Here is a 25,255-nt window from a genome sequence, read left to right on the forward strand (position 1 = left end):
AAACTGGATCTGGCATGAAAATTTATTAAACTATGAGGAGAAGAGAAGAAGTAATGCCTGGCTCATATCACAAAAAGTTATGTGGTGAGCTGAGCAGGGATCAGTAAGAGATGAGTGTGGAAGGAATGAAGATAATCTTCAGTTCCTATCAGTGTTGTCTTGGAGATAATCTGGCTGTGCAGCCAATAGGTGACTTCAACTTCAGGGAGCAGAGGAGACAGGCCTTATACATGGTGGGTTGTTAATACAGAAATCAGATGGAGGCAAGAATTTCAAGAAGTAGGAGTGACTAAACGAGGCCATGAATTTTGTAAATGAAGCAAGGAACCAACAAAAGAGAGAAGCCTTGGGTTCAAAAATAAAAGTTGCACATGTGTAGGTTTGCAAATAGATCATGAAATTTTACATGTAAAAAAACAAATTGATGATGATCTTATAGAAAATCCATTAAGAAATGAACCTTAAAACATGAAACCTACTTTATTCATCATTCTGACCTCAGAATTAATTAAGCAAGTATGTTAGATGTTTAATGAATTAACATCTGAATTTTTAAAGGAATATGATATTTTTGTAAGTTTAATATTATGTTCTATTATTTATATGCTTCATAAGTAATATTTTTATTTAAGCTGAGTTCCTTTTCCTCAAATAATATATCTTTAAACCAATGACTGTCTTTCATACCAGTCCATGAAAGATGTTGATTTTCTACCAAGAAACATAGTGGTTTTAATTGATATTCAATTGATTGTCTTAGAAGTATATTACCTAAAATATCAAATCACCTAACATAGTGATGTTTATCTCTTTTCTAGTTAGTAGTCTTTTCATTTCTTTCTTTAGTCAATCTTCATCATAATACTTCTCATATTATTAAACATAGCCATGCTAGTGAGCAATTTAAATGAAATACATGCAGTACTTTTCCAGCAAAGTGTGTACTTCCAATTGAATTAGCATATATATTTTGTTGGTTTTGAAGTTCGGTCTCAGTCTAGCCCAGGTTGACCTGGAATTCACCATGTAGCCTCAGGCTGGCCTCAAACTCATAGCGATCCTCTTACCTCCTGGGTGCTGGAATTAAAGGTGCATGCCACCACAACCAGCTGGATTATCATATATGTTAATTTTGTGTAATTTCTCATTCATATATTTTATATTTTAATAACAAATGATTACATTATTTACTGTAGAAGGTGAAGAGAAGAAAACTGAGCATCAAACACAGGTGAGTTGTGCCTGAGCAGAGCAATGATAGTAGGTTAATAGTCGAAATGTTTAGGAAAGACGGGCCTAGCATATGGTCCACAGCCAGGTCTCAGGGCTCCTGGAAGAAATGGAAGCTGTTCTCTGGATGTCAGAAGTCAGCCTATGGGGTCCACGGGAAGTAAAGCAGAGATGGCTGGAGGGATAGAGTGGAAATCAGGAGGGAAATGCTTGGCAAGAATATTCAACTGTGTGTTTCATACGTCAGCATCACTGTTGTCAAACTTTGGCTGTCAGGTGTGGGTCAAATCTCGACACATCTATGAAATCAGGTGGCATATTCAACTTATCAAGGTATGTGGGCAGACATAGAACAGAATTTTTTCAATACTTGATCAGTCCCAGGAAAGCTGTGGGTCTTAACCAAACTCACTTAAGTACTGAAGAGTTGACAACTGTGGACAAAAGTGAAACGATTCTTGCTGGGAAGAATACCTGTGCCAGTTGAGAATCTGTCTTCCATGCAGTGAGACTTAACAGTAGTAAAGCAAACAGGATGGGCTGATCACCTACCTCCAACTTGTATCCTTTTACTCATCTTTGTCATATCTTCACTCTGTTGTCTAAATAGTAATTTCTCTGGCATTTTTGTTCTGATTTCATGGAGATACTTATTTTCTGTAACCTCTGAAAATATTGGTTCTCCTTGAATTTTTTCCATAATAATATTTCTTCTATGTTTTTCTTTTATTTGTAGTGAGTGGGGCTTTTTCTTTGATTTTGTGTTTAAATCTTTTATTGGGGTTTTTCTTCAGGTATCTGGGTATCCATCATTGTCTGCTGATGTTCCAGAGCAGGATGAAACTTCTTAGAAGCACTGAGCTCATGGACATATTATTTGAGTTTCATTTTCCAGATCACACAACTGTCAATAATTTGAAAGCTTTCTGCTTTGGGCTGACTAGCTTCCTCACTGAGCAATTTCCAAATCTCCTGGTGGGGGTTTAACTGAAAAGTCAGCCCACCCACAAATAAAACAAGCTGGGCTACAATTGACCATTCACTGGTTATCACTCAGTGCTCATTTCTAGGAGGGAGTCACTGCTCCAAGCTATGTCAAGTGTCCCTCAGGACAGATATCCTGTTTGAGTCTCCCCAGCACATGAGCTATTTCCTTAGGGTGGGAGAAAGTCAGTCATGGAGAAACATGATGTTAGAGATAGGTTCTTCTTAAATAGCTCTTCCCTCTTTTCTTATTTTATCTATATTCCTTCATTCTCCTTTTAGAGAATATCAATCACATCCAAAATACTAACCCTTCTGAGTACTCCAAGTAGAAATAGAATCAGTGCTTGCATTCCTCCATGCCGTCTTGAGATTTAGTTTCTCTGCCTACTCTGTTAGTTTCCTCTCATCAAGATGTTATTCTGCCTCTGAAATGTTACTATGTCTCCTTTCTTCCCATATTTGTAGATTTTGCCTTAAAATACATCTTTATAGTAATTTTAAGAAAACACTGATGGGGTGGAGAGATGGCTTATTGGTTACGGGACTTGCCCACAAAGCAAAAAGACTCAGGTTCAATTCCCTAGGACTCACATAAGCTAAATGCACAAGGTGGTGCATGCACTTGTAGTTTAGTTGCAATGGCTGGAAGCCCTGACACGTCCATGTTCTTCCTCTCTCTCTCTTGCTCAAATAAATAAATTAATCAATTAAATTTTAAAATAAAAACCACTGAGTGAGAGATGTCCAACCCACCCTTCTCTACTGAAAATCCTTAAGAGTTTTGTCATATTTTATAGAATAAAAGTGACACTTGGAAGCCTATGAAGATAATGGCATTATTTTCTCTTTACATTTTTAGTATAAATCATATTCATCAGATTGCAGTATTCTTTATGATGTTACTGAATTGTTTCTCCTAAACTAAGATATTTGTATTGCTATTCACAACTAAGTTTCCACCAATGTTTTCTGTGTATACAGCCTCTGTGGGGTGTTGTAACACTTTCATAATGGCTATATAATGTAAGGTAGAAGATGTAGCTGACAACTGTCTGTCATCACAATTATTTGATTTTAAAATCATTATATCCTTGTGGTTCTATGTGTGCTGCTTGAGGTACATTTTTACTATCTTTGTTGTTCCTCTTTTGGTAACTGGTTTCCTAGACTTTTTTCCTTTCTGCTTTCTTATATTTCTAGGAAGTCATATTTTTGAAAACTTGTTTGTCTTTTATGAATTATTCATTTCACATTGATCTTCAAAATGCATAAGCTTGAAAAAATTCGATATATTATTTTTTATTTATTTTTAACAGATTGTATACATTTATGTTCCATCTCCCCTGTTCCCATTTCCCAGGAACTCTTCTCTGTGGAGTTATAGGATTTATTGTGGAAGCCTGAAGGTCTCAGTCAGTTCTAATGGCATAGTGGGGGGGGGGGGACCTGCCTTCAGGTATTCCCACCAACTCTGTGGCTCTTACAATCTTTCTACCACATCTTTTGCACTAATCCCTGAGCCATGGTAGGCCTATTGGCATTTTTATTTAGTAGGGCATTTTCTTTAGCCTCTGGATTTTTGCTTTGATAGGAAACTGGACATACAAATACAGAATAATGAAATTGGACCCATATGCCATATATAAAAGTCAACTCAAAATTAATAAAAGGCCTGAAATAAGTTACTAGTAAAAAAAAAAAAGCATAGCAAAAATCATTTGACATCAGCTTGTACAATGGATATTTGTATATGTCCCCAAGAGGACAGGAAAATAGGAAATAAAACCAACAATTGAAGACTAGAGGCATATACATGCACAATTCACACTTTGAAAAGAAGTCTCCAAGCAAAGAATACACATAGATGCCCCATGGAGCAGAACCTTTGCTTTAGCAGAATGGAATCCTATCATTTGTGACCAAAAAAAAAGGGGACCAGAGATGAGTATATTAAGTGAAATAAGCCAAGCACAGAAATGATCGCACTAATTTACAATAAAAATCTAGTAAAGTTAATTTCACTGAAATAAAGAATAGAACAGGAGTTACCACAGGAGGGAGCTGAAAGGAAGGAGGGAAGGTAGAAAAGGTTGACCAGTTAGCACTAAATTAGTTAGAACTTTGGTGTTCTGATGCACAGTAGGATGACTAAACACAACATGTACGTTCATTTCAAATGCTAAACTAATTTTAAAAGTTTTTCCACCATATACAATAAACATTTGTGGATATTGATGTTTTATCTAATTCAAACATTTTAACAGTGCATATCAAAACATCAAGTGGAACCCCAATGACAAGTATATTTTCTATCAGCTAAAAGTAAAAATTTCTATCTGTGAATAATACAAAAGATAAAAATATTGATGAGAATGAAGAAAAGAAAGCCGTTATGAATAGTTTGTGGGAAGGTAATTTTACACCCAATGTGTAAAACAATATGGAAGGTCCCTGGAAAACTGAAAATATTACTACCACATAAGATTTAGAAATCAGAAAAGAAAAAAAAAGGATTTAGAAATCCTACTTGTTGACATATATCTAAAGGAAAATAAATTATCTTCTTTCAAAGATACCTGTATTTTCATGTTTACTATAAAAAGATAGGAAAGCAATGCAGATGTCCACCTACAGATGAATGCATTAAAATCTGCTTTGAAAACATAGGAAAGTCTGTCTTTTGTAATAACATGGTAGAACCTGGGAGAAAAGTAAACCAAACAAAGAAAGATTATATGAAATCTAAAATAGTCAACCCTATTATAGAAACAGAAAACAGAACTGTAGTTTTGGGGGTCTAGGTGTGTGAGGGTTCGATGACCATCTCTTATCAACATAAATACTTCTCAAGATTTAATGCAAAGCAATGTTCCTGTAATTAACAATTCTGTACTGCATACTTGAATTTGCTAAAAGGATGAATACAAAATGTTCTTACCACAAAACAATAATAGTAGCAGTAATAATGGTAATTAGGTCACAAATTTATTCGATTGATTGTGATCATTTCATAATACATACAATTATAAAAATACCAAATTGCACACCTGAAATATGCACACTTTTAATTATCAAATGGAGGCTGGAGAGATGGCTCAGCTGTTAAGGCATTTGCTTGTAGGCCAAAGGATACAAGTTCAATTCCCCAGTACCCATGTAAAGCCAGATACATAAGGTGGCACATAAGTCTGGAGTTCATTGGCAGTTGCTAGTGGCCCTGATGTACCCATTCTCTTTCTCTCACTCTATCTATTATCAACTACCTATCTGCCTCTTTCTTGCTCTTTCCTCTTTCAAATAAATAAATAATCCTGTTTTTAGGCCAGTACCATGTGGTTTTTTTTTATTACTATGGCTTTGTAATATAGCTTTAGATCAGGGACAGTGATGCCTCTGGAGGTGTTTCTGTTGCTGAGGGTATGCTTGGATATCCGAGGCCTTCTGCCATTCCATATGAATTTTGAGATCATATTTTCTATATATGAGAAGAACATTGGTATTTCTTTAGTATTTCTATTTCCTTACTCATACATTGTATTTACCTCATTTTATTAAACTGATTTCTTGTGCTCTCATTCAAGAGATTCTTTTTCTTCTTTGTTTTCCCATGGAAAAATTTTTTTTTTTTTTTGGTTGACAACTTCCATGATTGTAAACAATATCCCAAGGTAATTTTTCTTCTTCTTCTTTGAAACCTTTGAATTCCCTAGACATACTTATAATAGTTTTATAAATTCTCTGTCATGAATTTTATGTAATTCAGTCTCACTATGTTTCATTTTTATTGGATTTATAAATTTTGGAGAAATTATGTTGTCTTGATATTTTTGTGTTTCTTTTATTATTGCATAAGGATTTTTGTATCTTGAGTTATTCCAATGCTTGCATTTTCTAGTTATCATCTATGTTCTTGGATGTGTAAACAGAAGTTATATCTTCAGGGTATGAACTCAAGGTGTTAGATGTGGCATCTATATTATTTCCAGAGTAATAGCAGGAGCCAAACAAGCTGTTGGATATGCCTATAATGCAAATACCCAGTATCAAATGTACAATAATGTTTTTATTAAATCATTAATTGCTGGTAGGTTAAAGAGCAAGGCTAGATGTTATGTTTTAGGTCACTTAGAAATGGGAGGAGTGTAGGGGGAATTAGCATGTGAGCCAGTATTCATTTTGAAAAAGATGAAGGTAGTGTAGGTATCTTGGAGAAGGATGCTGTGGAAAACTGTTCATTTCCACATATACTAGAGATTTTGGGGGCTATGGAAGCTTACAGTTATAGAGAATAAGAAGGGGATAAGGAGGAGGGTATGTGGAAAGGGCGTTAGAAAGATAGTGAAAGTAAACAAGTTGGGGGAGGGGAGAATAGTAGAAAGAGTCTAACAGTAGTCTGGATAGAGAAAAATACACAATACCAAAATCCACTAGTACTTAGATTATTCTGCAGATGTTTTGTTTTATTTATGTAATATCCCTATTTTATCAGGATTATTTAAATTAAAATGATGATCATCTGAGTAGCTCACTGGACACAATGGGATTAAGGAAAAGCCTTCTGAAGGTTCTCTGCACTATATCAAAGCATTTAGCCCTGATCTTCCAGGAAGACTATCTTTTAACAAACTTGAGTTTTAACTATCTAACACTCAAATACACAGGAGATCTAGGTAAATCCATATGAACCAGAAAAGATCAAACCCTTATAGTTTTAGTTTAGGAGTTGGCCAGGGACAGTTAATAAGTATTGTAGGCTTTCCAACCTATATCTCATCATAATTACTTAATCCTGCTATCACAGTGAAAATACAGTAGACAGTACATAAATAGACATAATTGTGTTCCAATAAATGTTTTCTTATAAAGACACTGGTTGGACCATATTTTGAGCATCCTATTTTAGTTTAGTTATTTATTTGCTTGTGCAAGTGTGTATATGTACGTAGAATATGTGTGATATGGTAAATTCATGTGTCTTTGTTTGTGCGGGCGTGTGTGTGTGTGTTGTGCACACAGAGGCCAAAGGAGACCCTTCTCTATTGCTCATTCATGTTCTTCCTTCAGACAGTTTCTCCCTTAGGCCATAGCTGCTGTTTTCATTCAGATATACTCAGTGATTCCATAACTCCAAGTACCCCACTCACAAACTGATTATAGACACGTGGTCATGCCCTGCTTTTTACTTGCATTCTGAGGAGTCAAACTTGGAGGGTTTCCTGGAACTCCCAGGCCATCATGCTTAGCCATCTCTCCAGCCCCATTTTTTAAATTAAAAACATCAGTCATGTTTCAGCTATACATCACTTCAGTTCAATGAGTTATCTTGAGACTAGTACGGACACTTTGGAGATAACTATTCTAGATGATTTGTGAAAAACATTACTACTAGCCCTCACAATACCTCAGCATCTAATATGTGAACCATAAGTTTAAGAGGCTGAATATTAAAAAAGAATTAATTTATGTTGGGTGATAATTATTATGCAAAACTTCAAAAAGACCACAACTTGTAAAGTAAATAATAACCTCATTCGTTACAGAAAAATTAGCAGAAAAATGTCAAGTAAGTTGATTTACCTAAATTTACTAAATTAGAAAAGACACCAAAGGATTAATTTTATGGCTCTGCTATATTAGCATCTATAAAAAGGCAACTTCCTACACAACCATCAACCTGCTCAACTTCAAACGCTGCTTTTATTGCAATACCAAAGGGCATTTTAAAGCATACTTGGCTCTTCCCATTAAAGTCTGCATATCTTATATGATTTTTTTCTGTTTCTAACATTTAAAAAATATTATTATTTATTTATTTGACAGAGAAAGAGGGAAGGAGAGAGAGAGAGAGAGAGAGAGAGAGAGAGAGAGAGAGAGAGAGAGAGAGGGAGGGAGAGAGAGAGAGAGAGAGAGAGAGAGAGAGAGAGAGAGAGAGAGAGAATGGGCGTGCCAGGGCTTCCAGCCACTGCAAACAAACACCAGAAGCATGCCATGTGCCCCCCTTGTGCAACTGGCTAATGTGAGTCCCAAGGAATAGAACCTGGGTCCTTTGGCTTTGTAGGGAAATACATTAACCACTAAGCCATCCCTCCAGCAATGCTTTTAACATTTTAAGGTCATTACTTTCCCTATGGTTGGGAAGCAAATGGTGAAAATTCACTTTCTCTTAACTTATGCCGGTGAAGTACTGGCATCTTCCTACCTTTTTGTTGAAACAATACTTAACTATTTAACTCTGGTATATTTTGCTCCCTACAATTTAAAATTGCATAGAATTTATACTGCAGTCTTAATTTAATGCAGCACCCTTGTAACAAGGTCAAAAGCAGTCACAATGTATTCTGAAAGAATGGTTCCTTTATCTGAAGACATACCAATATTTTAAAGAAGCAACTACAAAACAATTGCCAAGATATTGTGTTGCCGTCTGTTCACATTGCTGGGACAAACATCCTCCCAGACACAGCTTATAGATATGAGGAAATGGATTTATTCTAGGCTTACAAATTCCAGGGTGATGGACAAAGCTGACTCAGATTCACAGATCCAAGCAGAGAGAAGAAACTGCAGCAAGCAAACACCAACACTAGCAATTGTGATCCATTTGAGCTCAAAACTGTTCTCTCCAAGCCTTTGGGCTAAAATTCAATTCAGCTCCCAGTAACACCTCTTTCCCAATTGACTCCACCCACTGGAAACTCAAAATTCAACCCTACGTCTATGAGAACATATATTCAAACTACCATAAATAGATTCTGATTATCTAAAAATTAGTAAAATTAACCTAGTGAATTAGGTTTCTTATTTTGTACATATGGCATAATTTCTTATTTATACCCCTGATTTTGAAAAAGCCATATGCATTTGATATTTAAACTAATATATATTTTGAATCTTTTTTTGTGTAAATGAGTTTATTGATGAATACACAGGTCAAGCTTCCCCCAACAACCCCCGCCCCCAGAACAGATCCCAACAAGAACAGAATAAGAAGCATTTTTAGGGCATCCTTACCCCTCCTTTCAAGCCTCACATACATACACGGAACAGGACTGGGTGAGGACAAGGAATCTCTGACCAGTAAGAGCTCTGGGCATGTGCTTGCCTCCCCAGCCCTCTGTATGCCAGTAAGATCAGACACACTTGGGCAGAGAGTGGGGTGTAGGGGCATGTATCCAGCTCCCTTAATCTGGCCAAGCTTGAAAGGGGCCTGAGGGGAAGCTGTGGCAGAGGCAACAGGCTGTCTCTTTGAGAGAGGTTCTTTCCCAAGAAACAGAGCTCCTCCCCAGCTCTGCCTGGGATGCAATGGGAGGAAGCTCCCCCAGGAGGGAAGACATCGTATGGATTGGCTCAGTTAGGCCAGCAGAGAACAGCAGCTGTTAACCATCACTGGTGGGGAGGCTGAAAGAAGCCTCAGCTTCAGGGATTGAAGGATTTATTGTGGCATAAAATCATGCTCTGTCTGCTTGTCCTGACACATTCTCCTCCTTCTGGAACTACAGTTTGCTTTGAGATGAGAGCACAGTGTTTGTAGTGTGAATCTCTTATACCACTTGTATCCAACTGACTCCATGCATGAGTCTCAACAAGGGAACTTTAACAACTTGCTTGCTTTCCTACCCCACACGTCAACAACCTACCCACCTTCCACACATAACCCTGTGTTATAACCTGTTCCCCATCTATTTTGAATCTTGATATGAACCAAAAGGGTGAACTTGTAAAGCATGAAAAAAGTTAGACAACATTTTTAGCTGCTTTGAATCATCCATAAAAATGGTTTAAAATAATTGCAGCCTAATTTTCAAGACAAACTTTGCATAACCATATGTAAAGTACATGGGTATCTGACAGCATTCTTCATAAAGCAGGAGTCATAGATCAGTCAGTGTGGTATTTGATGGAGTCAGTCCAAGGAAAAGAAAGAAAATTCTTTATAGTCATTTGGGCACTAAGGCATTACAATACTGAGTTTTTAAGAACAAACCCCATATACATAATTCAATTCTTAGATTTCCCAAATTAGCATAACCAAGAAAGAAGAGCAACTTAAATTGAAGAGATAAGAAAACAATATGGGGGGGAAGCTTCCATGATTTCTCACAATAAATATGAGAATCTTTATTTAGAAGCCATTCCATTTTCCTAAAATTACAATGATGTTTTAAGAAAACAATACTAGTAAATATTTTCAAATTTTACTCCCTTTAAAGTGTCCAAAGCTGATCCACATTCACCATTGCATTTACTCATTGCAACATTATTCAAAATAACCAACATATGGAGAAACTTAAGGGCCTGTGAATGGATGAATGGCTGAAAAGTAAGGTAGTATGTAGGCAATGAAACATTATTTATAATTAACCAAGGAAATCGTGGCATTCTTGAAAATATGGGTGAACTCAAATGATACTACTTTAAGTGGAATAAGTCAGGGAAAGAATATGTATACAATACATATTATGTATGGAATCATTTAATAAATATTGTACAATACAAAAGTCTGCCTTATACCTAAGATCAAATGAGTGAAACACACAGAATCAGCAAGTACAGTGATAGTGTCCTTAGACTGAAAGAAGGGAAAAATGGAAGGAAAGTTATCAAAACATATAAACTTTAATTTTTATATAAATACTTTCTATGGATCTAATATATGGCATGGAAACTATAGCTACAAGAGCGTTGTGTACTTGAAATTTACTTAGGAGAGTAGATTTTAAATTTCCTTAGCCTCCTATTACACACACAAGCACACAGAGTATTTATATGTGATGATAGATATATTTATGGTAATCATTGCACAAAATATGCATGCAATAAGTCATCCCATTATACACCTTAAGTATACAAAATTTAGTTTGACAATTATACATAAATAAGGATGAAAAATAAATTTTAAAGCCAATTATGTTATTCTCTGCAGAATGCATGAGTATATATCCATATGCATATTTAAAATGGTGATCAATAAGAAAATCTTTTCTAGAATGAAACTAAAGGAATAAATTTTAAGTCAAATTACAGAGTTCATTTCTTTCTATTGAACTCTTCCATCATCTGCAGAAAAGTCAAAGGGTGGAATAACTGGTAGCCCAGACAAGGTTCCTTAAAGTTTTCGAGAGCCACAGCCCTAGCATGTTACTGTCTTGTCAGTGGGATGCCATAATGCATACAGTCTGCTTATGAGGGGAATGAAGTAGAGTGAGAAAGCCATAGAAAGAGACAGAGGGTAAGCCTAGAGATTTAGAGCACGATAGTACCCATATTTCATGGGAGAAAAGCTGTGTAGTCTGCTTTCTTGCCTGGGGCATTGCTCAGGCCTATTTTAGGACCTGGAACAGATATTAACAGGAGAAAATGAGTATGTGGAGCCATAACAACACCATTTATTATGAACTACTCAGAATTATGACCACATACCAGGGAATAATAGTTTCAATTTCTTTCTTTCTCATAGTCCAATTATTTGTTACTTCTACCAACCAAGACAATTGAAGCCTCCAGTCGAATGTCTCAGGGTGGGAATGTTAAGGCAAAAGTGAATTCAAGAAAGACTAAGTTACTTGTTTGCTTGTTTGTTTACATGCATTGTTTGTTTAAAGGTACATTTTGAGAGCCTACAGCAGAGTTAATACTGGAGAGAGAACATTTTGGGGAATTGCATATCTAGAAACTTGAGGACAAAATTCTGTGCAGAGTATAAATATGTTGTTCTAAGCCACAAATAAATCTTATCAAATACATTCTATAATGTATCAGATAATAATGCAATAAAATTAGAAATCAATATAATAAAGCCTACACAAATACATGGAGAATGAATAATATATGATTGAATGACCAATGGATCACTTAAGAAATCAAGAAGGAAACTTAAAATTTTTTCTAGAATTGAATGAAAATGAAATTATCACTTACAAGAAACTTTCAGATATAACTAAAGCCGTTCTCAAATAAATAATCTCAAAGTCCTAAGGAAAAAATAAAAAGAATAATCCAAAGCTCAAAGCAGTAGACAGCAGTAAAAAAAAAAAAATCAGGGAATAAATCAATAAAATGAAAACAAAAAGAGCATTTCATAGCATCAAACACAGTTGGTTCTTTGAGAAAAATAAGTAAGCTATATAAAAATAAAAGGCATTTTAAAGATATAAAAAGTATATACATTTATAGAAACATATAACCTACAAAAATTAAATTGGGAGGATATAACAACCAAAAGAGATGCATAGCAGTCAATGACTGAAGCGATAATAAAAAGTCTCCCAACAAGAAAGGGCGATCCAGCACTGGACACATTCGCTGCTAAATTCTACTAAACCTTGAAAGAAGAGAGAACACCAACGCTCTTTCAACTGTTCCACAACATATGAAGGGAAGGAACACTATCAAAGTAATTCCACAAATCTAGCATTACCCTGGATGATAAAATTTGATAAGGACACAAGTAAAGGAAATTATAAACCAAGTTTCCTAAAAACATAGTTACAAAAGTACTCAGTAAAATTTGGCAAGCCAAATTCAAGAACATACTAAAAAGATCATATACCATAGCCAATTTGGTATAATTCCAGGGACATGTAAGGCTTTTTTTTTTAACATACAAAAATCAGTAAGAGTAATTAACATAGCATGTAAGTAGATATAAGGACAGAAATCATAGACCATTTCACTGACAGCAGGAAAGGCCTTCAACTAACCAGGGGAGAGAGAGAGGACAAACACCCCAGGGTTCCCCTCATATCTGCATATGAGTGCCATCATAATGTGTGCATGTGTGCGCACACACACACATGTATGTACATTTAAAAAGTGAAAAAAGATAGTATGAACGCGTGACATGTGCACGGAAGGAGGGCTAGAAGCAGACTAGAAACAATAAAAAGGACAGAGAAACAAGATCAAAGACTAAATGTAAGTATAACAGATCATTGTGTTCCATCTTCATAATTCAGTTTGTCAGATGCAGTAGTGGCAGCTAAGAGAATCCTTGACAAGCTTGAGCAATTAGAGGCCATTGGTGTCCTTGATTCTAAAGTGAAACTGAAGAAATGATAGGATTCCCAAGTTCTCTTAGGCCTACTCTCCTAAGGAAAACAGACCTGAAAAGACCATGTCTACTAAGAAAAGCCTTTTGTTTTTTTTCTTTTCCTTTTTTCCAGGTTTTCTTTATTGACAACTTCTACACTTATAGACAATAAATGATGATAATCCCTTCCCCTCCCCCACTTTGCCCTTCACAACTCCACTCTCCATCATATCTCCTTCCACTCTCTGTTAGTCTCTCTTTTATTTTGATGTCATCATCTTTTTCTCCTATGTGGAGGGTCTTGTGAAGGTATTGCTAGGCATTGTGAGGTTGTGGATATTGAGGCCAATTTCTGTCTGGACAGTTGCATTGTAATGAGTTGTAACCTGCCTTGGCTCTTACATTTTTCCCAGCACCTCTTCTGTAATGGACCCTGAGCCTTGGAGGGTATGATAGAGATGTTTCAGTGCTGGACATTAATCCATAACTACTTCTCAGCACTATGATGCCTTTGGGTCATCCAAGTGGCCACTACCATCATAAAAGAGAAGCTTTTCTAACCAAAAACGAGAGTATAGGAGTCTCCATATTGCTTTCCAAAGTCCATCCTACATTCCCACCAGTGAATGAGTGTTCCTGCTTCTCCACATCCTCACCAGCATTTATTTTCATTTGATTTTTTGATGTTTGCTATCCTTATTGGGGTAAGGTGGAATCTCATAGTTGTTTTAATTTGCATTTCTCTGATGATTAGGGATGATGGACATTTTCTTAAGTGTGTGTTTGCCATTTGTATATCTTCCTCTGTGAACTGCCTGCTCATCTCTTTGCCCCATTTTGTGAGTGGGGTGTTTGTCTTCTTATTGTTTAGATTTTTGAGTTCTTTGAAGATTGTAGAGATTAGGCCTCTATCAGTGGGATAACCTGCAAATATTTTCTCCCATTCTGTGGGTAATCTATTGGCTTTGGTTATTATATGCTTGTCTATAAAGAAACTCTTCAGCTTCATATGATCCAATTGGTTGAGTGACTGTTTAAGATCGTGAGCCACTGGGGTTTTGTTCAGGAAGTCTTTTTCCATTCATATATAATGGAAAGTACTTCCTAAATTTTCTTCCAGGAGTATTTGAGTTTCTGGTCTTATGTTGAGGTCTTTGATCCATTTGGATTTGAGTGTAGTGCATGGTCAAATGTGTGGATCAAGTTTCAGTTTCCTGCATGTGGTTATCCATTTTGTCCAGCACCATTTGTTGAAGATGTTGTCTTTTTTCCAGCCTATATTGTTCAGGCCTTTGTTGAATATCAAGCAGCTATAGTTGCTTGACCCAAAATACGGGTCCTCAAGTCTATTCCACTGGTCTATCCTCCTGTTTTTATGCCAGTACCATGCTGTTTTTATTACTATGGCTTTGTAGTATAGCTTTAGATCAGGTACTATAGAGATACCAACAGACCCAGTTATACCCTTACTGTGCATCTACCCTAAAACCTTCAAACTACAGGCCAGAGATATGTGCTCAACCATGTTTCTAGCGGCTCAATTCATAATAGCTAAAAGCTGGAATCAACCCAGATGTCCATCACTAGAAGAATGGATAACTAAGATGTGGTATAACTACACAATGGGATTATATATAGCAGTAAGAAAAAATGACACAAAGAAATTTGAGGAAAAATGGTTGAACCTGGAACAGATCTTCCTCAGTGAACTTACCCAATCACAGAAAAAAAAAAAATCAACACATGGATTAGACACTAGGATGGATGGGGAGGGAAGGGAGGGAATCGAAGGGGTGGGAAACACTAATCTGGACCCAAACAGCAATGGTACCATAAAATTCTACTTCCTAAAAGGCAGTCCAAATGGCTGAACCTTCACTAGACCCTTAAAGGAAACACCTGAACCACAAGACACTGGAGAGGGTAGGATCAAGTGTAACCTAAATCTTCTACATCTTCCTTCCCTCCCTCCCTCCCTCCCTCTCTCTCTCTCTCTCTCTCTCTCTCTCTCTCTCTCTCTCTCTCTCTCTCTCTGTCTCTCTCTCTTTCTCTCTCTCTCACTCACTCTCTCTCCTCTCTAATTCTTGTATATTAGTTATTTTTTCCTCATTTTCTTAGTGGGCACTGACCTGTAACCCCCACTACCAGCATGGGGCTATCATCCACAGTGAGCTTTTGATCAGAGAAACCTACAAGGTTTCCTAAAAGAATGACAGACTTCTGTCAGAGTCCTTGATGACCCACCAAAGGTCAGTGGTAAGACCCTATTGCTGAAGACTCCATATTCAGCTGACACTTAAGATGGAATGGCATGGCTGGAAGCCAGGAGAGAGTCAGTTCCCAGTCAGCGTGTCTAGTGCCAGAAGGTGCTACATGGGCGACTGGGGAAAATGACCAATATCTGTCCAAGAAACTCATGGTCTAACCTAATTAGCAACAAATAACCTGGTGTGATGCCCACACAAATGCAATAGTGGCACACAGCCATGGTGGGGAACCAACTACTCTTGATTTGGCTAACTGATCCCCTCAGTGGAATGGGACCCATAGCTGGAGCTGGGAAACAAGTCAGAACCATATCCAAACATAAGCCCACTCTCTAATATCAAACTACCATCAATCATGGGGTATAAGAGGGCATACACCTATTAAACTCTCTATTAAAAAAGTAAGTGTTATCTCAATTTTCCAGGTGCTAACTTACTCTCTGTTGGAGAATCTGCTTCTCTTTTTCAGATAGATGCAGATCCTAAGGAGAAAGCTGCCCCATCATACCTCAAAAGGGGCCTGACTGAAACTAAGAAAAATTGGCAAAACAAGCAAGGGTGCTGTTTTCCTGATGAACCCGATACCAGCACAAAGGGGAAGGAGATGAACACTGAGAAAAATCAACTCCTACCAAACCAGAGAGCCAGAGCCTCAGAGGCCCCCAACACCTCAGCACTGAAGCAGACCAAAAATGAACCCAACATGGATCAGGGAAATTTTGCGGAATAGGGGGCGGAAAGAATGTCAGAGTCACATGTTGGGTCATGATATGCAGAGACATTTATTGTACCAATAACTGTGGGCAAACTCCACAATGCACGACCCATTGACATCAACAAGGAGGGGCCATTGGGAGGGCGTAGGTCATGGATGAGCCTAAACAATGGTATCAAACTGCCTGTATTTGCTGAAAGGAAAACTAATAAGTTTAAAAAAATAAAGAATAAAAATTTAAAAAAGAATAAACCTTCTTTTAACTACAAAAAAGTGATAGTATAATTAAATATGAATATAAACATTAATTGTGGTGCTTACAGGGCACTTTAGTGAGCATAATATATGCATTTAGCCAGACAAGAACAGGCTTTATACCCCTACAACTCATAACCTCCACTGCCATAGGTTTGTGATTGGGTTTTCAGTAGCAGGCATGAATTCCCTCCCATAGAATAGGCATCCCGTCCAATTAGAGAGCAGTTGATTTCCTGTAGAGCAGACATGCTACTATAGCACATGTTCAGTCATTTGGCCTATCTGGCCAAACGTGAAGTTTCCAGTATCCTTTGTTTTCACCACTGATGACTTCTATCTCACATAGGACTACATGCAATGCAGCTTTTTCCAGATTTCAGTAAGGTGATCTATAGGGAGGAGGTTTTCAGCTGAGTCCCAGCCTGATTTCTCAATGACCTTGCCAACCAGGCATGTGAAGTCTTCAGCAATATGGTCTTACCATCTGTTTCTCATGGGAAACTAAGGGCCTTGGCAATAGCCTATAATGTTTTGGAGGTAGCAGGGATCTCTCTGGCCAACAACTCACTGGAAGGTATCCCATCTCTGGCACTGAACACTTTCTAGTAACAATTTATGGCTTCTGGATGTGCCATTATCCAAAACAATAGGCTTCCATATGTCTTATTCAGAATATATTGAATTTTGATTGACCCTAACCCCACCCTTCTTTTACTCAGTCTTTTCCCTGGCCTCACTGAGGCGATTTCACTTCCTGTAATCTGTTCTACTTATATATATATAGAATATCATCCCCTTAAATACTTCCTGTTCCTTCCTCTCATATAGCCTTTCTCTAGTTTACTGGCTTCTGCTACTGAATTTTGGCTCCAGCTCACACATAAATCTATACATTTGTAGCTAGGATCCACATATGAGAGAGAACATGTGATGTTTGACTTTCTGGGGCTGGGTAACCTCACTTAGTATGATTCTTGCCAGATCCATCCATTTCCCTGCAAATTTTATAATTTAAATTTTTGTTTACCACTAAATAGAACTCCATTGTGTAAATGTACCACATCTGTATTATTCACTCATTTGTTGAAGGACATCTAGGCAGGTTCCATTTCCTAGATATTATGAATAGAGAGGCAATAAACATGATTGTGTAAGTATCTCTAAGGTAGTGAAAAGAGTCATTAGGATATATGCCTAGAATTGCTATATCTGGATCATATGGCAAATCTATTTTTAGCTGTCTCAAGAACCTCCACACTGATTTACACAATGGCTGTACCAGACTACCTTCCCACCAACAGTGTAGAAGGGTTTCTCTTTTTCCACATCCTTGCCAAAGTTTATTGTCATTTGTTTTCTTGATGATAGCCATTTTGACAGGAGTGAGATGGAATCTCAAAGTAGTTTTAATTTGCATTTCCCTGATAGCTAGGGATGCAGAACACTTTTTTTAGATATTTATATACCATCTTTATTTCTTCTTTTGAGAACTCTCTATTTAATTCCATGACCCATTTTTAATTGGGTTGCTTGATTTCTTATTGTTTTGTTTTTTGAGTTCTTTGTATATTCTGGATATTAATCCTCTGTCAGATGTATAGCTGGCAAAGATGTTCTCCTATTCTATAGGCTGTTTCTTTGCTCTTTGAACAGTGTTTTTCACTGTTCAAAAGCTTTTCAATTTCAAGAGATCCCAGTGGTTGGAATTTTAGTGGGTATTGCATTAAATATGTAAATTGCCTTTGGTAAGATTGACATTTTCACAATATTGGTACTTTTGATCCCAAAACATGGATATCTTCCCATTTCCTAGTGTATTCTGTAATTTCTCACTTGAGTGTTATAAAGTTCTCATTGTAGAAATCCTTTACTTCCTTGGTTAGGTTTATTCCAAGGTTCGTTCTTTCTTTCTTTCTTTCTTTCTTTCTTTCTTTCTTTCTTTCTTTCTTTCTTTCTTTCTTTATTTTTGAGGCAATGTGAATGGGAGAGATTCCCTGATTTCATCCTCTACTTGTATTGTTAGCATATAGGAAAGATACTGAGGTCTGTGTTTATTTGTATCCTGCTACATTGCTAAAAGTGTTTATCAACTCTAACAGTTTGCCCTTGAGTGATTTCATGTCATCTTTGATGTACTTCTTGTAGGCCTCTTTTGTGAAGCTGGTTTCCTGAAGGTGATGGTTCATGACACTCTCAGCACCAGTGACTACTGTGCTTTCAGTACCATCACCCGCCAGGCCTTCAGTGGAAGCCTTTCCACCCATGAGTGAGTCACCGATGCTACCCTTTGTCCTACTGACCATCTTGCCTGCCACCTCCAGGCACAGACCATTCGCGATCTGCCGCATCTTGTAGATGTCAGAGAACAGCTCATCATGGCTAATGAGGTCCGGGTAGATGATTATGATGGTGGCTGGAGGGAGACAGCCGTGGCACTACCTAGGAACTCAGACTAAGCGCAGTGCTGCCTGAGCGGTTCTGGGGTGGGTGGGTAGGGGGTGGAAAAGCCACTTCTGCCTTTTAAAGTTCATGTTGAGAGATATGCTATCATCCTTGTAGGCGTGTGTTTATAGGGGACTTGCTTTTTCTTTCTAACTGCTTTCAATATATTTTCTTTGGTTTGTGTATTTAGCAGTTTAATTATAACATGGCAAGGATACGTTGTTTCCATGTTTTGAATGTTTGGTTTTCTAAACACTTCTTATATCTGCATTGGCATGTCTTTCCCAATTTGGGGAAATTTTTCTTCTATTATTTTGTTGAAAGCACCTACTATGCCTTTGGATTGAAATTATTCTCTTTCTTCTATACCCTGGATTCTTATGTTTGATTTTTTTTTCATAGTGTCCTGAGTATCTTGAAATTCCCATTCATACCTTCCTATAGCTTGTCTTTCTCTTTGTTGGACTTTATTAGATCTCCCACCTGGTCTTTTAGTTTTGATATTCTGTTCTCTCTTTCATTCATTGTACTGGTGAGACTTTCCACAGAGTTGTTTTTTTTTTTTTTTTTTAATTTACTGTAGATTTCAGTGCTAGAATTTCTGCCTGGTTTTTCTTCAGAATTCCTATTTCCTTATTCATGACTTGTAATGATCTTCTTATTTTATTATGCTGGTTCCCTGTGTCCTGTTGAAATTACTTCAGGAGTTTGTTTTCTTGTTTAATTCCTGTTTACTTCTTTGATTCTTTTGACTTCATTTTATTTCCTTGAATATAGACAAAATATTTTTTTAAATTTTTGTCAACCATTTCATCTAAAACAGTATCATTGGGTATCATTTCCAATGTATTTATAATTTTTGGTGGGTTTTTATTGTCTTGATTCTTTGTGCTTCTTATATTATAATGTAGTGATTTTTGCATCATGAGTTGATGTGATGCTTGGGTCTTCTAATTATCTGCAGTGCTCTTAGACTTGGAAATCCAACTTTATGTACCTTCATAGAGTTTAAGGTGCCAAATGTAGCTTTATACTCCTACCCAATAGCAGAAATAATCCTAGATGTTGAATTTGCCTGCTATTCAAGTATTCTAGTGGGTTTGGTGGAGCAATTTCCTGGCAAGATTCTAAAATTCGACTGAGCAACATATACATTCAATAAAAACCAGCATGGAGTATGCAAATATGGGGATTGAAATAAACAGATAACCTTATAAAGCCCAAATCCCTAAGGGGGTGTGTTGCTCTACACTTTTAAAATATTTTTTGTTCATTTTTTATTTATTTATTTGAGAGCAACAGACACAGAGAGAAAGACAGATAGAGGGAGAGAGAGAGAATGGGTGCGCCAGGGCTTCCAGCCACTGAAAAAGAACTCCAGACGCGTGCGCCCCCTTGTGCATCTGGCTAACGTGGGACCTGGGGAACCGAACCTCGAACCGGGGTCCATAAGCTTCATAGGCGAGCGCTTAACCGCTAAGCCATCTCTCCAGCCCAACACTTTTAATTCTGTCAGTTGGGAGGTTGAGATTTCTGCTCTACAATGGGTTCCAGGTCAGCCTGGGTCTGAATCAGACCCTGCCCCCAATAATGACATTTAAAAAAAGGACAAAGGCTTGATTAATCTGAAAGCATCTATACTCAACCCCAAAATACAGCTTTATTGAGAATGGTAAAGCCAACAATGAATATGTAACCAATAACCTGCCCTTTGCTTGTTTGTCAGTTGGTCTTGTTACCTTTTGAAGTTGCTTCTAATCTCACTAGTGCTAAGTGCCCACCTCGATCCCTCCATACTGTGCTGTGGAGCTGGTGTTCTGATCAGCTGTACTAGATGCCCTGCCACAGGGGTTGAATGTGTTCTCTGGAGGTTTGTGGTTTTGACAATTGGGGGATGGGAGAGTGCAGGAAACCTGGAGTTGTACTGGAACTGCTCAGCTGGTCCCACCTGTATCCCCTTCAGCTGGTCTCTGCTGCCTTCCCTTCAAGTTTCTTGACTTTGCAAGAAGGCTGATGAGGCTGGAAAATACCCTGCTTGGTCTCTGCTCCTGCAGCTCATCACTGGGCTGGGCAGATGGCTGTGGTTGGGGCAACAAGTGCCTAGGCGGGATTCTGGCTGTTTTTCTCCTTTCTAGTAGACCTTGGTCCCTCCTGCTTCTCTGCTGTGGCTGATAAAAACCTATACCCCTTCATTTTTTTATTATTATATTTAAGCACATTAACTAAGATGTGGTATATCTACACAAGGGAATTCTATACAGCAGTAAGAAAAAAATGACACCATGAAATTTGAGGAAAAATGATTGAACCTGGAACAGATCATTCTCAGTGAACTTATCCAATCACAGGAAGAAAATCGCCGCAGTCTCACTCACCTATAGCACCTAACCTGAATCTACCCAAGATCCCTTACATACCCAGCAAGCAGCTCATGGACTAGACAAAAGGATGGGTGGGGAGGGAGGGAAAGGCAAGGAGGGGGTGGGAAACACAAATATAGACCAAAATGGCAATGGTACCTTAAATTCTACATCTTAAAAGGCAGACCAAATGCTGGAACCTTCACCAGACCCTTAGAGGGAACACCTGAGCCACAAGACACTGGAGAGATTATGATGAAGACTGACCTTAATCTTCTACAGCTTCTCTCTCTCCCTCCCTCCCTCCCTCTCTCTCTCTCTCTCTCTCTCTCTCTCTTACCTCTAACTCTTTGGTATTAGTTATCTTTTTCCTCCTTTTCTTAGTGGGCTCTGACCTGTAACTCCTAGTACCAGTATGTGGCTGTCATCCACAATGAGCTTTTGATCAGAGAGACCTACAAGGTTTCCTAAAAGCAAGACAGATTGCTGTCAGAGTACTTGATGACCCACCAAAGGTTAGCAATAAGACCCTACTGCTGAAGTCACCTTATGCAGTTGACACGTAAAATGGAATGGCATGGCTGGAAGCTGGAAGAGAGTCAGTCCCCAGACAGTCAGTGTGTCTAGTGCCAGAAAGTGCTACATGGGTGACTGGGGGAAAATGACCAATATCTGTCCAAGCAACTCATGGTCTAACCTACTTAGCAGCAAATAATCTGTCGTGATGCTCACACAAGTGCAATAGGGGCACACAGCCATGGTGAGACACCAACTACTCTTGATTTGGCTAACTGATCCCCTCAGTGGAACGGGACCCATAGCTGGAGCTGGGAAACAAGTCAGAACCATATCCAAACATAAGCCCACTCTCCAATATCAAGCTACCATCAATCATGGGGTACAAGAAGACCTACACATATTAAACTCTCTATAAAAAAGTAAGGGTTATCTCATTTGCCTGGTGCTAACTTACTCTCCATTAGAGAATCTGCTTCTCTTTTTCAGATACACTGAGATCCCAAGGAGAGAGCCATCCCATCATACCTCAAAACGGTCCCAGCTGAAACTAAGAAAAAGTGGCAAAACAAGCAAGGGTGCTGTTTTCTTGGTGAACCAGGTACCACAAGGGTGAAGGAGATCCACACATACAAAAATCAACTCCTACCAATCAGAGATACAGAGGCCCAGAGGCCCCAAACACCTCATCAGTGAAGCAGACCAAAAATGAACCCAACATGGCTCAGGAAAATTTTGTGGAGAGGGGGTGGAAAGAATGTCAGAGCCACATGTTGGGTCATGATATGCAGAGACCCATAACTATGGGCTAACTCCAGAATGCATGACCCATATACCTCAACAAGGAGGGGCCAGAGAGAGGGGGTAGGACATGGATGAACCTAACAATAGTATCAAATTGACTGTACTTGCTGAGTACAAAACTAATTAATAATAAAAAATACAAAAAACAATGCAGGATTGGTGTTGTCCATGTTGATGGAGTATAAGATTTTTAAAATGACTAGATGGGTTTTTAATATACTGATATGTTAAATCCATGATTATAAGGAATCTAGATGAAAAGGTTGATGAGCTGCAACTAAGTTATATTTCTTACATAGAAGTTATTACACACCAGTTTCCAAGTAAATTTGAAAGAGTAAAAAACTTGAAGCCTATTACAATGATGACTCCAAAGCCTTTTACTATTATGGGAAAAAAAGTAAATCAAAGTAGTGTCTTCTGAAGCTTCAGAATGCAGAAACAGTATATCTAAAAACAAGGATTTTGCAAAAGCTTCATTACCTTCATTTTGAAATTTTCCTTCTCTTAAAATATCATTTGCCTACTTTGCCTTCCTATTCAGGATATTTTCCCCATGAATAGCTGACAAGTTTGCCAAAATGAAACAAAAAACTTAAGTATATAATTTCAGGACCCTTAAATGATTTCCAAAGATACATTGTATATACTTAATATATTTTTGCACGTGCACACACACTTAAAAAAACTGTCTCACCACAGGATTTTATAAGTAATGAATTTGCACAAATGCAAATTACATCTATTCTAAGAGAAATAATGGCAATGAATGATACTGATAATATCATAAAACAAATCAGAAGTGAATGGGAAACACTAAAGAGAAGAAAATGAAAAGGTTTCCATACCAAACATAGTCAAATCAGGAGAAAAAGCACACTAGCAACAGCACAACAGCAGGAAACTACATGTAGATGTGATTTGCCATTCCCTGATGATATTATTGATACAGATTTTCCCATGTATGGGAAATTATGGCCTAAATTTCACTTGCTTTTTACTTACCGCCTTTTTTTTTTTTTTTGAATCGCCTAATGACATAAAATATGCAGGGTAGATCTAGTACTTCTTTAAAACATAAACATGGAATTTTAGAGCAAGAGGTGCCTTCACTTTATTAACACCTCATCCATGTCCTCATTTTGAAACTGAAGATAATATAGTCCGTTATCAGAACTGACTTCATCCACTAGCACACATTGTAAGAGTCATTATACATGTGCCTTATTTTTATATTTTTCTTTTGGCTAATTGCAGTAAAAACCAATAATACATGTAAGAATAACAAAGAAATATTTAGAGAAGTAGGAGGTCATGATTATTTTGATATTCTTGAAATCAGTGAGAATGTATATCACTTATTAAAGAGGGCTATTATTGTGGGGGGAAACTACACAAGAAAACCTCTGGAAGATGGGCAATTTCATTCTTGGAAGTTTACCTCATTTGCATGGATCAAGAAGAGAAAAGCTCTTGGAACACAGTACCTAAGGGTTGGTTAAAATGATGTCTCTTCACGGAGAAAGTACTAAGCTGCATTAGCCTATGCAGTGAAGCCAAAACTTATTCTAGTTCAGAGCTCCTTAGTCCAAATATGACCATCATTTCCACCCAAAAATTCTTTGTTCTGTGTGGGTCTCTATGTTCTGCATTCTAGTACATTTAGCAGCACCCCTAGCCTTTAGTTAATATTAGTACATCCTGCCTTCTCTGTCATTACAACCAATAGCCAAAACCACACTCTGCTAAGAACCGTTAGTCTAGTCCAATCCTTTTAACTGACAAGGTTCAAATTTTCTGTTGAGGTTCAGACTTCACAAATGCATTTGGTAGAGCTCATTTACCACCTAAGCGTGATCAGGACATGGAGATCTCTCTCTCTGCATAAGAAAGCTGTCTCATTTCTCTTTGGTATCACTGTACATTAAAATACATAATATACTCAGATTCTGCCAGAATATGATTTATAAAGTAGGAGCCAAATCTTGTCCTAGTTTTGCATGGACCTGCAGTGGGCCAACTAACTACTAAATACGTTTCGCCAAAATCTAACTCTCAGATACAGAAACACAATATTTATATGCATTTTATTTAAGCAGATAAGACATGCCCTCAAACTTTACTAGATAAAGAATAGCTACCTTGTGTTAAGTTGTCAGTGATCTTTCCAAATACAATTTCCTACTTGGTAGAAAAAGTAAGGTAAAACAATAATAGTGAGATGGAGGAATTAATAAATGTTTAGGGTCTGGGAAAAGCCAAGACTATCTGAGTTCAAATCTCCAAAGTCAACATTAAACACATGCACTTATAACCCTAGTCCTGAATAAAGATAAGCAAGAACATCTTGAGTTACATGAGTTACAGTAGATATTTGCATAAAATTTCACAATGTTATTCTTCCCCAGTTGAATGAGATATTATTGGTAACTACACATCTACCAAATATTTATTATACAAATAATGCATTGGATATCATTATGATATAAATAACAAGTGTGTGGCTTTTTATAAAGCAAGTCAATATCTCTTTAAGATTCTCACCATTAAGAAGAGGTGAAGAGGGACAGGAAAAGAAATCTCCCCTAGCAGCATAGAAAAAAAAATCCAATGCATTAGTTATTATTTTCAAATTTCTATGTGCCCA

General features: G+C 37.4%; 1 protein-coding gene across 8 annotated transcripts in view; it reads right to left on the reverse strand.

Annotated features, from left to right (window-relative positions):
- Positions 1–25,255, reverse strand: part of LOC101613198 (muscular LMNA interacting protein) — a 137,653-nt gene that overhangs the window by 39,841 nt on the left and 72,557 nt on the right. The window lies entirely within an intron of this gene.

The sequence above is a fragment of the Jaculus jaculus genome, chromosome 8 (genome assembly GCF_020740685.1).
Source record: "Jaculus jaculus isolate mJacJac1 chromosome 8, mJacJac1.mat.Y.cur, whole genome shotgun sequence".
In the NCBI taxonomy this organism is placed as follows: domain Eukaryota; kingdom Metazoa; phylum Chordata; class Mammalia; order Rodentia; family Dipodidae; genus Jaculus; species Jaculus jaculus.